Below are 13,372 nucleotides of genomic sequence, written 5' to 3'. Positions count from 1 at the left end.
ATAAATCTATACCCTGATATTGCTACTTAAGAACACATAATATGATTGATTAATGTTTATAGTTTTAAGTCCCTTGCTAGATTATTTTACTCATTGGAGACGTCACCGCATGCCGGTGAAGGACTTCAAATTTCATTCAACATTTACTTAGCGCTCAGGGCTTATGAGCAATTTGGGTTCTTTATTGTACCAACGGCTTTCGTGACAAGCTAGTAAGGGGACTCTATTTTAAGGGCACCATGCATAAAACACGTTAATTGAATTGCTTAGTGAAAAGCATGAATGCTATGTGAAGGAGAGTTTAAGTAAGTACATGTATTAAATTAAGCATCCTACAGGTCACGTTAGGTTGTTGTGACAGTTTTCTAATATAAGGTTTCTATAGCTAGTCGGACTAATTGCGTGATATCCTACATATGGTAGTGAATAAAAAAAAAACACTTAAATTTCACAGATGTTTTTAATGAAATGAAGCATATACTTGTAAATATATTCTCTTATTATATATATATATATATATATATATATATATATATATATATATCCAAAATTGAAATAAAGTCTCAGTAATCGGATTACAATATTAAACAAATATATTTACATTTGCAAATGTTTCCCCTTATATAACACTATTGAAAGCAACGCGTATCTATATCCGTATAAACACCGGTTCCTCGCGTCATAAACGTTCGACGTAATTTCTCAGTGACGTCATAAAGGGTCGACGCGCAAACAATGGATCAAATACCTGCCGTTGAGTTTGAAAAATAAAACATTTCACGCGTTAAAGATTATAATCAGGCAAATATAAAATATGAATAAGTCATAAATGTAAATATAAGTAATAATGTATCATTTTTAAACATCTATCGGATATAAATACGGGTTGGTACGAGATCAAATTTACCCTTCGGGCTTTATGGAATTTGATCTCGTGACCAACCCGTATTTATATCCCGATAGATGTTTAAAAATGATACCTTATTTCTTAAATAAAAAGAAAACACAAGAATCCTCCGTAAAGCTTTAGCGCTTTCATTAAAAATCTTCAGAAGCTTTACATTACAAAAATGTATACAACGGTAACATAGTAACAATGATTATGACGTTAAACTAAGTGGAACGTTTAATGTCTATATTGTGACGTCATAGATAAAATACTGCAATGATGATGAAAAAGTTCGGGAAAATCATACGTAGTTTATAAGAGACTATTAAGTTTTGGCTTTAGAATACAAATAAAATGTTTTTCTTTTTCCCGTCTCTGGATATCACTGGCACATTTGAGTTTATAAAAAGGGAAAATGTTAAATCGTTCTTTTTCCACAAGTTTCCAGGTGTGCACTTAACTGGATTTGTCTATATTCAGGTGTACTGATGTGTTGCTTATGTACACGTACACGGGCACGGAGACTGTTGCCAGTTTCACCAATATAATATTCTTTGCATCCAGGACATATGATGGCGTATATGACATCTTTCGTATCACATAACATGTTGGATTAACTTTAAATTCACGCCCGTTAAAACTATAACTCGTCCCTTCTGTAATGTAGTCACATGTGCCGCAGCGAGGGTCCGTACACTTTGACACTGTATAATTATGGTCAGCGAATTGGGAGGAACAAAGTATTCTCTTAAGGTTTTTGGGCTGACGTTTACTGCTGATAAAACGACAGTTTTTGTATGTAGTTTTCGTTTGTTCATCCTCTCTTAGTAAGCTATTTAATTCATAAACAATTGAATTGATGTTTTTATTTCTCGGATTGTACGTGTGAACAAAGGGTATAGTTTCTCCGTCCTTTGCACGTCGTGTGTTTGAAAGTAATTGTGTTCTATCACACTCCTTGGCTTTCATAATACTATTATCTACCAGTTGCTCTGGGTATTTTTGGCTCAATAAATACAATTTTAATTCCTCCAAACGGATATCCCTCGTATTAATATTGCTCACAATGGTACAGATCCTTCTTGCGAGATTATATGGTATAGCCGTTTTAGTATGGTGGGGATGGCACGATCCGAAATGCAGATATTGGTGTGTATCTGTCGGCTTATAGTATATATCCGTATTTAACCTGGTATTATCTTTTGATATAAGAACATCGAGAAATGGCATTTGCGTATCATCTGTTTCCATCGTGAATTTGATATCCGAGTTCATTTGGTTTAGTAGATCGTAAAACTCCGATAATTTGTCGACATCATCATCCCATAAGATAAAACAGTCGTCTAAAAATCTTTTCCATTTAGACTGTATATTATTTGCAGATTCTATTCCCCACAACGAACATAATTGTTCATGTAACTTATGTTCTAAATAACCTAAGGTTAATGTTGCATAGGTAGGTGCGACTTTCGTCCCCATTGCAGTTCCCTTAGTTTGAAGGTAATGATGGTCAGAAAAAGCAAATGAATTGTTTTCTAGAACTAATTTAAGCTGCGGCACATGTGACTACATTACAGAAGGGACGAGTTATAGTTTTAACGGGCGTGAATTTAAAGTTAATGCCAACATGTCATGTGATACGAAAGATGTCATATACGCCATCATATGTCCTGGATGCAAAGAATATTATATTGGTGAAACTGGCAACAGTCTCCGTGCCCGTGTACGTGTACATAAGCAACACATCAGTACACCTGAATATAGACAAATCCAGTTAAGTGCACACCTGGAAACTTGTGGAAAAAGAACGATTTAACATTTTCCCTTTTTATAAACTCAAATGTGCCAGTGATATCCAGAGACGGGAAAAAGAAAAACATTTTATTTGTATTCTAAAGCCAAAACTTAATAGTCTCTTATAAACTACGTATGATTTTCCCGAACTTTTTCATCATCATTGCAGTATTTTATCTATGACGTCACAATATAGACATTAAACGTTCCACTTAGTTTAACGTCATAATCATTGTTACTATGTTACCGTTGTATACATTTTTGTAATGTAAAGCTTCTGAAGATTTTTAATGAAAGCGCTAAAGCTTTACGGAGGATTCTTGTGTTTTCTTTTTATATTTGTTTGATATATATATATATATATATATATATATATATATATATATATATATATATATATATATATATATATATATATATATATATATATATATATATATATATATATATATATATATTCACGAGGGTTGTTAGAAAAATTCGCAGACACATTGATTTTTCGGAAAATTTATTGTGTAATTTGAAGAATGACATAGGTTGGATTAAGTTCTTAGTTTGTGAAAAAACGGGTCCATTTACTAAAATATTGAAAATGCTTGATGATTTTAACTGTAAGGTCATAGAATTCACGGAGCAATCACAAGACGTCTATTGACGTTAGGTTACGTGAAAACCTGATTTCAAACCTGTTTATGCCTTTTAAAAATTCTAAATCTTTCAGTTCTCTAGTCTTTTCAGGTCTTTTTCCTACTTAAAATCGATCAACTAAAGCAAGACATGTTACTTTTTTTTTCTAAAATGTCTTTTGCGCTGATCAGATATTAGAAGTAGTGAGATCTTAAAGTCAATTGGTCAAAACTAATATAGGATATTAAATATATTGCGACTTTAGTTTTGGTTTTTTAATATTCACCAAACTCCAAAATGATTGCTCACACATTGAAACAATGTATGTGCAGTCCCAGATCGTAATGTCTCGACAGTAAAAGTACCGCTAGAAATCGTTTTAAATATTTTAGACACCGCTTGTTTTGGAAAATAATTGTGAATTAATCAACTACATAAATGACAAATTGTGCAAGCATGGTAACCAATATTCTACATATCTGTGCAATTTTCAATACCTCAGCAACCTTTAAAGTACATATTTATCTATTTTTTTAATATCATATAATACAATCATACAATAAAACAGAAATGATTTGAATTTAGATAATCATAAGCAGAAGCATATGACCACAGGTTCTGGAGAAAGGTTGAACAGAGTTCGATCAGTAAGGCTCATTGGGGGTCTTGGCATAAGAGATCTAAATGTAGAATACATTTATTTAAAACTAAGCAAAAGTATATGGCTGGGTGTATATAGCAACATGAAGTACAGCGATTGTATTACATACTGGCATTCCATTTTCCAACTATAAAGTTTGTTAACCTTGATGAATGGTTCATTGGAAAATTATTTCCTTGTACATTGATATATAAAAATTCATACTACATATAAACGAATATTTTATGTACGATACATTTACAGTGCTATTCGGGGATCATAGTTATATTTATGTGGTGCCTTGTACTGATCAATCGCATTAAATGTATCGGAGGGCCAACTCATCACAGTTTTATGATTAAGCTAGGAAGTATTTGCCGTTTTTTTTCATCTTACCAGAAATCTATTGTATACTTTGAAATCACATATTTTTGTGGTGTCAAATTTTCGAGGCTTGAAGTAAAAAAAATGATCGGGGGGATTTGATTTCGTGGTCGGAAAATCATTGAATACCTCTGTATATGAATTTTTGAATATATTGAATGCATGTTAGTTATTCTATACTATGATAGATTTTTTATTTCCAAATCAGGACAATTCAGGCATCACAAATAACAAGCATATTTTTTACAATTACAAAACAGCACAGACAAATTATGTGTATTCAAAATAACCGACAGCAGGCCTACATATTTTGTATATATTGTAAATATATTGTATTGTTTTTGTATATGTTGTATATGTAAGTATTACTGATGATTGAAAAAAGTACAACCGTGTGCCCTAATGCAAAGTGGGGAGATTCTACAGTCCATGCATTGAAAAGATACTACGTGGCGATACAATAAAGTGTTTTTTACACATATTTACCTGTACTTAATACACGTATTTAAAGAAAAGAATCAAACACTATTTAATCGTGTTACATTTTTATACTTTTCCATGGCGGATTTTTGTGTGTATTGATTGACATATTTACATTGAATGCACAGAAAGTGAAGGGTAAGTGGATATGAAGAGAACCCGAAATGCCTTGTTTTCTGTTTAAAAGACAGTAAATAAGTGAACATTTTGTCGTACTGAAAATATAAACGAAAACTTTAAAAATTGTTCATTTAAGAAATAAATAAAAAAGTGAATAAGTTTTCTGGAAAATAAACTAGAGAACTTTTTCTCTTTGTTATTTATTACTTATATTTACATTTGAGACAAAATATTTGAATAGAAATATTACACATAGGACCCACCGTATCACTATGTTGTGACCTGCGCGTGTACACAATGACCTAGAAGTTATTAGGTCAGGAAAGTTTGCATAGCTCCAGTATGTGATCTAAAGTTTGCACTGATGTCACAATCAAATTTTGGAAATATAAATACAGTTTACAGTGATCGGTATTTAGGATAATCCTACTTTCCCAAGATTCCTTCATATATGAAGTCGAAGCAATGGTATTTCAACGAGAAACGTCTCTTTTAGTTTACATACATGTACATGGTCCTTCAAAGGAATTTGGTGACTTATTTATACTTTTATTCTAATCATTTGTCATACCAAAGGAATATTTAATGGGGATCTGTAAATCGATATATCTCAACTATTTTTCCCCCGTTATACGCTCTCAAGTTTAAAGTTCCGTTGGAAAGGTATTAACGCGCCGTGTAATTCGGCCACGCTATGACCTCTGACCCCCTAACAAGTTTACACAGATTTAAACATAAGTTCATCTAAGAACAATATTTGCAAATGTAAATATTAATTATTAATAAAATATTAGTAATTAACATAAAACTTTTTAAAAAAGTTTTCGGTATATTTTTTTTACAAGCATTAAATACGTATTTTTTCGTATTTGTCAAATTCGAAACCATTAATTGAACACAAGTCTTTCAATACTTTTTCGTTTCCCATATTTTTTCTATTGTTGACAGTAATCAATAAGATTATCTAAGAAATAATCAACAATGTTAAAATGTTGACTGGGAAATGAACTTGGTTGGTCTAGTGATCAAATCCTGAGAAGCCCAAAGAGCTTCTCAGTAGATTTGATCACGTAACAACCTAGCTCATACTCCAGAATTCATTTGAATGTAATAAGCTAGCAACCAAAGTAGCACAAACATCGGAGAATTTGAAAGCAACAAAAGGTAATCAAACAATACTAATTAATATCTGATTATGAATGATGTTCAAGCTTCTGTAATGACATTTGATCCTACAATCTTTTACACAGTGTTGCTGGTTTACTACATTTTTATTGCTCCGTTCTTCCAAACAGAAATAGTTTAGAGTTACGTAATACTCAAACAGTTAACGCTGTACATATACTTGTATGATAATTAAGTCTGTCAACTCTCTCCTCTCAGTACCAATCTTTTGATAATGATTAAAAACAGACGATGGCTTGATTGTTACCAGGAAGTTATTTTGTCATCGTGATCACGACATATTTTTAAACTCAGCATTACTGGGAAAAAACCTTTCAATCTGTATCTTTCGTGTTCAATATGACAACATTACAAAATAATGATCGTTTAAAAAAAAAACAGATTATAGGAACTGGATATACAGACAAAGAAAACAAAACTTAGGCATAATCTTTTATTATACATACATTAATTCTTTACACAATTTCCATGGTAATACAATATTTCACCTACAATAGCATCCAATGTTCTTAACAGAACATTTTAGTAAGTTTTTCATTTTTGTTCACTAACATGGAGGTAGTTAAGAACTATGAAAAAAAATCAATCTTATACTATACAGACATTCTTTTGCAATCTGACCACAGTGGTGCATTGTAATCAAATTATTCGGGACTCTATTGAAGATGAGCAGAGTAGTATAGTGTTCAGATGGGTGAATAGGAACCCTATTAAAGTGCAAAAAAGTTTCGCAGGGACTTAATTAACTCCCTTACCTATTCCTAATGCATTGCGTGTTTGCGTTAGGGAATATAAAAAGATCTTGTCAAAACGCTTTAAAAAGAAGAAAAAGGTTATGGTATCTGAGTAATTGCAGCGAGTGGTATTTCCTCATAGTGATTTCGAGGATCGTCTTCCTGATTCCTATTCAAGACCCTTATATTCCTAACTCTATCAGAAACTTGAATCGATATATACAGTATTAAAAGAATTAATACAAACATTGAGAAGATAGTGACACACATTAATAAAGGTTTCTCAAAGAAAGACATTGTTGCTTTGAATTCCTGTCTATTTGCCTCTGTTGATATCTTGTATGTACTGATGACTGATGTTTTTGATACAACTTGTGATAATGGATTATTAGGAAACTCTGTTAACGATGGCACTTTGGTTTCATTCCTGTTGTACTGATGTACTGCTATATTTGAAAAAAAAAGAAATTTTAAACATATATTTTTGAAATCGAAAACGTTATAGCAAATATATTTATATTCTTTAGACAAATTAAAGCTTTTAAAACACTTATAAAATATATTCACATCTTAAAGATTTTTAAATTGATTTGTGTTATACTCCGGTACTTAACAGCACATTGAGATTTTTCTGATAGTATATACTTTTCATTTCTTTTACAAATTTACATGTTAGGATTAGGTGTTATTTCTTTGAAAACATGTCCGTCGGTAGTCGTTAAAATTTTTTGAATTCTGATACTTGTTACGATGATATTTTTCATAAGTCATTACACTCTTCTCCAAGAATCATTCACTTTAAGAAATGAATGTTAAATAATTCCAGATCGAATCAAAAGAATCTCTGTTCCAGCAGGAAGAAATTCTGTCCTTGCAAAATGATGAAGAAAAAGTGGAAAGGAATAGCTCATTAGATAGAAAATCCCAAACAAGATTTTCAATGATGAAACATAACAAACAAAACAGGGTAAAAAGAACAATAAAAGATCGAACTTTAAGAGAACAAAAATCAAAACCAACAGAGGTTTTTCAAAGGTTGTGATTTGAAGATCAACAATACACGCTGGAATAGAAAAGATGCAACAGGTAGAGGTCTAGAAGCCATCATCTGTATCAGATAGCTGTAAGAAAGCTCTGAGCCTGTAAAGATGTACGCTCTCACAAAGTATCAGAGACAGACACTTGCAGTCGGCCAGGGTGCACAAACATTTTAAGAAAGACTTGGAAAGGAACAGTTTGTTCCGGTTTAAAAAAAACAAAACAGGAATAACATGATGGAATTGATAGTAAAGAATGAAAAAGGTGATGAATTACAACATTTAAAAGTATGTCAACAGAGAAACAAGATATGTGGATACAAATATAGAAATAATGGTACTCTCTTCCCAAGACTATATGGACCACTGAAGTACTGACTCAAATAATGTTTTATAAATGAATTTTAAAGGTATCCAACAAATTATAAGCAATTAATTTGATTTATTATTTCTGTCTCATAAAATGTACCCTTTATTATGACAAAAATTAATGTGCTCTTAATTTTGAGACGGAACTTATGTATATTTGATAGGTGATATATCACCAATATGGAATCTATGCATATAGAATGATATAAAATGCTATAATTTATAAGCCTGGCTACATTCTTTGTAATCACCCCGGGGCAACTAAATACCTCTTGTTATCGTTGATATACCACACCCAATAAAACGGCTGCAAATCAGTTTAGAGCATTTGCACTCGCGGCTGCAATTCGGTCCATAATAAGGATAATCACATTCTGAAAAAAAGAATAACAAAAGAAAATTTGGTTCCAACAAGGCCAGTTTTTGGCCAACTATCCATTGTTTAACTGCAAATAGTAAATATGACTATTTCCTCCAAATGTAGCGGCATTGTGCTCTAGATTTGATGGGGAAATCGTGCTGAATATTTTTTTTTGGGGGGGGGGATCCCTGTTATTCTAGAAAATAATTATAAAATAAATTCATAAGCACTAATATAGAAGAAAAAATATGTACCAACACAAGTATTTTCTTTTGCGACCAACATATAACCTCTACAACACACAGCTGATCTGTAAATTTAATGTTTAAAATGTTAATACAATTTGAATCACAACATTTGAGAAATATAACAACACACATTCGCTTTGTAATTTCAATGTTAAACATGTCTCTATTATTTGATTTCAGAATTCTACGTTTATTGATTAATACGTAAAACATTATGAACCACTTGTGATATATATAAACAAATTTGCAATTTTACAACGTTGAACATACCCGCTGCATTTTCCAATGTTTTCTGATGTGAACTGCAAAAATGAAGACATGATTAGTCCTAACGTATACAACATGCTTCTAATTTAAAGCAAAAAAAGTAATGATGTTTCAGCTATAGAACGTTTTTTTTCCTTCCTTTTTCCTGTAATACAAATTGAATTCTAACTGTAAAATTAAGCTGTGGCAACACTTATGGTTTTTTAAAACTTTTTTTTCTTGATAACAGAAATGGTGAAGTCGTTTTTCAACACACTACAACTGTGTTTTGAAGACCATAGGTACATTCATGTTTGCTGTTAACAACAATTATTTAAGAAAAACATAAAGTTTTGAAAAAAAAAACTTCACTTGGAAATGAAGTGGGTCGTTCACGAGATCAAATCCTATGAAAGCAAAAGGCCTTCTCAGAAGATTTGATCACGTATCGACCCACTGCATTTCCCCCTGAAGTTTTTAAACTACTTATTAATTTCTTACATACATTTGAGACAGACAATAATATATTAATATTGAACTAACCCCCCGTCTTAGATTTTGGCAAACTTGAGCTTGGAAAGCGGTTACTCCTTGAATTTGGGTGGACAAAGCCATTAAGGATTCTGTTTTGAAGCGAACATTTTGTGAAAGGCTACCTGTGATCACTAATTGTGAGCAGGTTGATGGCTATTTTTTTTTATCCGTGAGAGCCGGTATTCGATAGTTGAAAAAGCAAAAGAAACATGTCCCATATTGTATGATAAAAAATTGGAAGAAATTCGGTCGAAAAAAGTATAGAAACATCAGGTCGTTTAATTTCATAGTCAAGACATACAAATTAAACTCATCCACTAAATCTAACTAAGCATGTTATATCTACGATTTCAGAGAGGTATATTCATCATGATATATACACTGATGTGGCATGGGATAATTTCGTACTTAAGTCCCGGTCAAATGTCTTAAAAAACTAAGATATCCCCTGTTTGATGTTATGTAAATGAACAGAATAGTTAGCGATACATGTGCAGTGTAGCAGAGTGCTTGTTGAGAAGAATGATGTGCAACATGTAGGTGTCATTATGATGCGTAGCATAAAGAGAGCTGTAAATTCGAAGCTAAGACATGCTGCCAGTTACCGAATAAATTCAGCAGGAAAGCAGTAGAGCTAAGAAGTCCAGTGTCTCAAAGGGAAGGTGAATGGACCCAGATCAGTTGATGAATTTTCATTAAGGCATGCATTGATCTATAGAAGACTGGAAATTTCATCCCCCTCGTTCAGGACTGGGATTGACTGTATGGGAGCGGATGAGGTCCAAATCTTGGAAAAACAAGACAAAATCTGGGGAGAACGCAAAGTACATGTACATTTTCGGTACACACGCACTGTGATATGTAGATAACATGGTAGATGTCAACATGTATATTGAACTAGGGAAATGCAATTAATTAGCCCCCCAAGCTGTCCCAACATATTTATTATCATTGACCTCATGTGTATGCCTACCCAACTGGCATATGTTTGGCATTAAAAAAATCTGTCCCCTGCCCCTTGAGACACTGGCGACTGCTTTCGTTGCCAAGACTCGTCGTTGCACTTGTCATGAGTTAACCCAAATGTTGTGTTGCATATATGGCAAGCATTGATATTTTGCAGCGGAAATGCAAATTAAATGGCAAATAAAAAATGACAATTTGCAAATTAATTAAAAACTACAATTATTATATTTTTATAGATAATTAAATAGGGTAATTGACTTTAATCAAATTGAGCTAAAACAATATAACTATTTTTTTGGTGTTCCTAGTGTACTGAAAGTGTATATTGTTCCTATTTGTATGTACTCTACCGCGCTGTTACAAGGTTTTGTGTGAGAGAATGAATGTTGTATATTTCCGATGGATTTCATAAAGACGTAAATATTTTCTATTTGTAATATACATATACACACAAAATTGTGAAATCACTTGTTTTTTAGGATTATCATTATTGTGGTTTGAAGTTCATGGGGATTTGATTTCTTGGATCAAGAGGTGTAGAGTCTTCTACGGAAGCCCAATAGTGCAAACCAAAACAACAACAACAACGAAGAAACTATATTACAAAATAAAAAAAACGTAATTATTAAATACAAAAAGAAATTACAAAATTTTAAATCTGAAACGAAATTAAAAAAAAAAAACAAATTATGAAATAAAAAACGAATTAAAAATTAAAGGAAAACGAAAAAACGAAATAAAAAAACAAAACAAAACAATATAAATACACGGAATTTAAAAACTCGTTGAAAGAACTTGAACCCATGAATCATTCAATATATTGTTCTCTTTAAAAGCATCAATTTTATAGATTTACTTTTGTGTCGACTTTAATACAAATGTGATAACGTTTGCAATTAATTCAGTTATTTCAAATGTGGTAGACGATCACAACAGGGGAGAATTCTAGCTTTGATCTATATGTTTTTATCTTGCATTAATGTTAGGTTTGACCAGTATGATGAATTGGCAAGAGATTCTAGAAAAGACGATCAAAAGCTAACATTAGCTGCCTTAAACATTCCGCTCAGCTTGTTATCGCCGAACAATAAATCTGGGAATGGAATATCAAAGAGATTATGCTAGTAAGTTGACCAAATATTTTAAGATATACATGTCTGTTTGTTAAGATTCCGTTGTTTACAGCTACTAAACTTTATAACATTTAAAAATTTCCATGGCTATATATATCATCTGTCAACTTATCGAGCAACACAGCAATGCTGTAAAATGATACGTCACCGATCGGATTTTGCAGGTTTGTTGGACATTATCAAAAAAGTATGAAAGAGAGCAAGTGCTAAAAATTGAACAAGTCACCGTGATTACATGTACATTGATTAGGTTGTAATGACTGCTTACTTCATTAAGAATTAAACAGTACATATCTAATTTCAGGGTCATTTATCAAAGTTTAAATAGAATTGATGTAGATGCACTCTATATAACAAGTATGTATTGCCTATTTTAAATGATAAATTCTCTAATCTGTATTTATATGTCAGTTATAGATATGATCAAACAATGCATACACTTGCATAAATTTGTCCTTTTTAAATAAAGATATTTTCTCCGTGAATAGCATGGACCTCAAGACATACAATGTTTATCTCTGTCCTGCGCTGGAACCTTCACACATATGCATTATGTGGAATGACTCGTGGGTTCACGTCCTTCCCCCACATTTTTTAATTCCGTATTTTATTTAGTTTTATTATTATTATTATTATTTTAATCTTATTTTAATTTTGTTATTTCGTTTTTATTTGATGATTTTGTTTTTTATTTAGTTTTGGTTTTTAATTTTGTAATTTCGTTTTTTGTATTATAGTTTCGTATTTTATTTTATAATTTCGTTTTCTTCTATTAATTACGTTTTTTATTTAGTTTTGGTTTACACTATTTTGCTTCCGTAGTCTTTATACCTTAAAAAAAAATAAACCCGAACGAAAAATTACAGATATCACAATATTCGATTTGAAAAAAAATAATGTTTGTCATACAAATTGAAATTAGTATCAAAATTCAAATAGTCCGTGGATCTTTAAAAGGACAAAAATATGTTCAAAACAATTGTTCAGTGTAGTGACACTTTAGAATGTCAATAGTAACAATGTCAAGTTTAGTTTAACAAGTCAATAGAACAGAAATTTCAATTTTATTAATCACGCATACCTTATCAAATTTGACCTTACGTAAATGATATGCCAAGTCATGTCAACTTAACATTTCAAATAATTGAAAGTATGCTTTTGATGAAGTATATATTATCATTGCTAATTTAGGGCTAAAAGATATTGTTCATTCTCATGGTTGTATTAATAAATGTATGCAATAACACGCACGGATGTTCCTTTTTTGGATATCGAGTCATTTTCAACCGCTATATCTAAAAATATTTAGTTTACATATATCGATGTTAGGAGAGATCAGGATCAAAATACGCAAATAGGAAATGAATGTCGAAGTCGCTTTAAATCTGACATCAAGGGACAAGGAGAAAAAAAGACACTGAGGGGTGTCTTCAAGGTTTTAGTCCCGTTAAAAAAAAAATCAATGAAAAATCAATGTTGAATATCTTTACGCAACTTCTTTCAAGATATTTATGACAAATTTTAGAGATTTTAGAGGAAGTATTTAACGTTATCATGTCAAGATAGGGGGAAATATAAGGGAAATAACGTAAAATAAAAAAAAAAACAACTAAATATGATGGTGG

The sequence above is a fragment of the Saccostrea echinata genome, unplaced genomic scaffold (assembly GCF_033153115.1).
Source record: "Saccostrea echinata isolate AGI-Se365-2 ecotype Australia unplaced genomic scaffold, CSIRO_AGI_Sech_v1 ptg000003l, whole genome shotgun sequence".
Taxonomy (NCBI): Eukaryota; Metazoa; Mollusca; class Bivalvia; order Ostreida; family Ostreidae; genus Saccostrea; species Saccostrea echinata.
This window is presented reverse-complemented; position numbering follows the sequence as displayed.